The 4,463-nt window shown below is 39.0% G+C and overlaps 2 long non-coding RNA genes across 2 annotated transcripts; both read right to left on the reverse strand.

The window, feature by feature from the left end:
- LOC124173128 lies at positions 1-1,498 on the reverse strand. The gene is made up of 3 exons (XR_006868399.1): positions 1,127-1,498; positions 689-1,018; positions 1-603 (listed from the first exon to the last, which is right to left on the reverse strand). It is a non-coding gene; the product is annotated as an uncharacterized LOC124173128 (long non-coding RNA).
- A 2-nt stretch (positions 1,499-1,500) lies between these two features.
- Positions 1,501-3,959, reverse strand: LOC124173127. Its single transcript, XR_006868398.1, has 3 exons — positions 2,080-3,959; positions 1,692-1,935; positions 1,501-1,586 (listed from the first exon to the last, which is right to left on the reverse strand). It is a non-coding gene; the product is annotated as an uncharacterized LOC124173127 (long non-coding RNA).
- Between the last annotated feature and the right edge of the window lie 504 nt (positions 3,960-4,463).

The raw sequence follows: 4,463 nt of genomic DNA on the forward strand, positions 1-4,463 counted from the left end.
GATGAAAAGATGATTTGAAAACATCGACTGAATATATTCTCAATCTTAAAAAAAACAGAAAGGTACAGCAATACATGCAGAGCAATTTTCAAAAGACAAAACATGTACAACACTTTTTTGCTATTACTTTTGGGAACTGCAGAAATGCATTCACAATATGCAATCATAATATCCTTCTTCTTTATCAGGAGAAATGCTATATTCTGCCATTGGAAAAATGCTTGTGATATCATTCGTGAAAAAATGTCCATATTTTTGGTAATATATATCACTTTCATAGAATTCCTAAATGAGGGTAGACAACATCAATTGAACAGAACCTGCAAGAAAAAAGGGTTTAGAAGTAGCACAGAAGTAATTGGAAACCATGCAAACCTAGGGAATTGCAGCTGTTAAGGAGAAATAAAATAAGACAAACATGTAGAGTTGATAAAGGGTTCAGCATTAGCCCACACTCAAATACACATAAAGTTGCCTCGGCACCAGTAACAGGGAACCTGTTTGTGTGACATAAAAAACAAGGCAGGATACTTTCAATAAGTTCCACTGAAAACCATAATCACCATCTACATACACGATCACAAAAATAAGGCTGGCCAAAACCTGGAAAACAAGAACTTTTTTAAATGAAAATATATTAACTTTAATACCTCAATTTGTTCCTTCACAGGACATGCATGTTACTTACTTCATGAAACATTCTCATATTATGAAGCATTCCATCATAAGAAATACTGTGATAAAATGGAATTGACAATGATGGATTTCCTCAGATTCTTAGACAAAGAAATCCATTTGCCCATAGCAAGATACCCACTAAGTAAAATGCCACAATTTGCTACAGGAAGGATTGTTAGGAAACTCATTGGAAGTTTCTGTATGAACCATTTTCAAAAGGGGCATCATAGTCTTAGAGAAAGCAATGGACAAATAGCCATTTGGACAATATCAGGTTTAGTGTGATCCATTCTCAAAAAGACCCTTGCCAATAATTTCCATTGGAAATAATTAACGAAATCTGAAAGAGAAAGAGTGCATATAATTAAAAACCTCCATTTGGAAGCTATACAGTTTCTGGAAAATGTATTTCGTTCCTTCTAGCTAACATACACTCTGAACACATTACCTGGTCAAGCAGAAGATGAAGGTGATGATTTGCAGCTCAAAGTCTGAGATAGTGATGAACAGGGATATCAGGATCATATTAGACCCTTGTCACATAAATCAATCAGAAATCCATTCACTTTGAATGCATTAACTGGTCAGGCAGAAGGTGATGATTGCAGCATAAAGTCTGACATTGTAATGGGCAGGGATATCAGGATCATGTTAGACCCTTGTCACATGCTTAAATCAATTTTAAAAAATTCACTTTGAATGCATTAACTGGTCAGGCAGAAGGTGATGATTGCAGCATCAAGTCTGACATTGCAATGGGCAGGGATATCAGGATCATGTTAGACCCTTGTCACATACTTAAATCAATTTTAAAAAATTCACTTTGAATGCATTAACTGGTCAGGCAGAAGGTGATGATTTGCAGCTCAAACTCTGAGGTAGTGATGAAACATTTGCTTGAATGAAATCTGAAAGAAAAAGAATGCAAATATTAAAAGCTTGCATTTGGAAGCCGTTGTTTCAGGAAAATGTATTTTTTTCCTTGTTGATAACATAAACTCTGAACACATTACCTGGTCAGGCAGAAGACGAAGGTGATGATTTTCACCTCAAACTCTGAGAAAGTGATGAGCAGGGATATCAGGATCATATAAGACCCTTGTCATAGACTTAAATCAATCAAAAATACATTCACTGTGAATGCATTAGCTGGTCCATATAATCACAGCACTTGTCACAGCATTTCAATGAAAACCCTTGTCAAAAAATATATGTACACAACCCAAAATAATGTGGCAGAATGACATAAAAAGGAACCTGAAAGAAAAGAAGATTTTCAATGACATATGTATTCGAAATCCACAAAGGCTAATAAAAATCGAGTTCCTCAACAAGTTTAAAGAAATAGAAATTTTATCAACATTACAGGTTTTGGGATCAGAGGAGATAAACTATACTTACTTTGGATCAGTGGCCTTTGAAGTGAACTGTTTTGGTGTTGATGCTGCGGCTGTAATTCAACTTCAACTCCGACACTATACTTTTTCCAACATGATACAGCCTGATGGATAGATATTCATATATTATGGCCCGAACAAGGTTGTTGATATGATTCTCTTCAAAATCTTGATCTAAAATATGGTCCCTCAAATGTGAAAATGGTGATGCAATACCCTTGAATGCTTCCAATGTTAAGATATGGAGAATATCTTTCCTCCTTAGTTTGTCAGCTGCCTGAGCTTACCTGAACACTCTCTTCACTGCCCTGCATATATTTACGATGTCTTTGCATGGAGTTGTAAGTCCTTCCATGTTTCTCCGTTAAAGCAATGATGTGCAGTCATCCTCCGGGTTTTGTAACAATCCCTGTCTGCATTCATCACACTTAAGGGTTTTGAGTATCTTCTTCTGAACAAAGCCTGACACATATGCGACAACGTCCTGCACATAATCGCTCAGTCTAGATACATTCGGAAGCTGAGCATAGGCGTGGTCCTGAGCAACAGCATCATCTACTGTTGTTGTCCTGCACACCAAGGAGTTCATCCTCATTATATGAGGGTTGCATCTGTATGCCGACTGTGATGGAACAGATAGGATTCCTGTGTTATCCATATTTGTTCAATTCCCATGCACAGAGGACCTTACACTTTGGTGGATCAAGAGCCTCTCATACGCAGCCTTAAACTGTCTGCAGGTTGGGTTATTATTGTGACCACCCCGACTGCGAACGGCAGAGAAAAATGTCTCCAGGTGGTCTTGACTCATTTTGTAAGTCAACAAGAAGGAAAGAGCTGAAGACTGGAAAAAGTGCTGCGCCAGTTTTTTCACAGTTTTAATTCCAACCAGAAAACACAGGAAACCCGTCCGCCTGATCGACTCCAGAATGGATGGCCCCACAGAACTCACCCTCAACCCACGTATATATGCTGCAGCACTGTCTAAATACGAGACGATGGAATCAAAATTCCTCTCCGTTACAGGGGATTTAAAGTTCCTGGCCAATAAGTTTCGGCTGTTTAAAATGTCAAACACATTGTTAATAGTGCGAATGAATTTGACAGTTGGCTTACAGCCCACAAAGCCCTCAAGTTTTAGATCCTCCAGGCTCTCCATTGCATTGGCAACGCTGTTACTCAGAGTCTAAGCTGCAATCTTCACCTTCATTTTCTGCCTGAACCAGTTAATGTGTTCAGAGCGAAGCTTTGTAGCTGCATGAAGGCCTTCTTCACTCTGCAACTCCTGGAGCTTTACAATGTAGTTCCACTGAATTACCCCACCAGACTCGTCAATTATAACTTTTTTGCTTGCCAGGGTATTTCTGATTAGTTTAAGCATGTGACAAGGGTCTAGCATGATCTTGATATCCCTTCCCGTCACAGGGTGTGGGAATGAGGTGGATACTTCGGAGAAGTTAATTGATGCTCCAAGTATGGATGACATGGCAATATTCGCACTGGTGCCATCAAATGTTAACGTCATCACCTCCACACCCACCAGATGCAACTCCTCTAAATACTGCAACACAAGGTTGGCTTTCTCGGAAGCAGTGAGGCCATCAATAAGGTGATACCCAACTGGTATCTTCCAATTTCCATTAATAGCATTGACCATGAAAGTCAATGCCTCCTTGGCAACTGGCAACTCATCGTCATCCAGGTTAGTGCCATAGTCGATGTGGCCACTAAATTTCTGGCCATCCCACTCGATGTGCCTCCTTATAGCCATTTCATCAAATATCAGGGCAGCATAAACCTTATTGCCCTTGGCATTTGCCTCCTCAACTTTCATTTTTAAGGCACATAATGCCTCAGAGGTAATGCCGGGCTCACCATTCACTCCTGAAAACCATTTCCTAATGGTGGAGGGGTGGGTTAAAGAGATGTTGAATGTCTTTCTGACATATTCATATGCCTTGGAGCTATAAAAATGAAGGGTCAAGGCAAAGCTTCTCAACTCTGGAGGATATTTTTCCCGGCTACTTTCCTTTTCCAACCTCTTCAACAATTTCTCTACACATGTTGGTATTGAAACCTGGAAAAAAATTAACAAAGTTTATGTAGCACAAAAAAATTGGCAAAAAGTGGCAATAAATAAACCATCTAGCACAGAAAGTATACTCTGTTAGAAGGTATGATAATCAATAAGGTACATATTTTGTAAACACTTGATAAGCCATGCCAAAAATATTAAAATAACATACCTGCAGAGCTGCACATGCATGGTCACTCATGCTATATTTTGATTTAATTTCGCCAATTAAGGCCTTGAGGGATTGCATTCACTTCTTCAGCCTGGACTCCCTAGCCCTTAGCCTTTTTATTTCCTTTTTATAGCTCAAGCAC

This window comes from Ischnura elegans (assembly GCF_921293095.1).
Source record: "Ischnura elegans chromosome 13 unlocalized genomic scaffold, ioIscEleg1.1 SUPER_13_unloc_4, whole genome shotgun sequence".
NCBI lineage: Eukaryota > Metazoa > Arthropoda > Insecta > Odonata > Coenagrionidae > Ischnura > Ischnura elegans.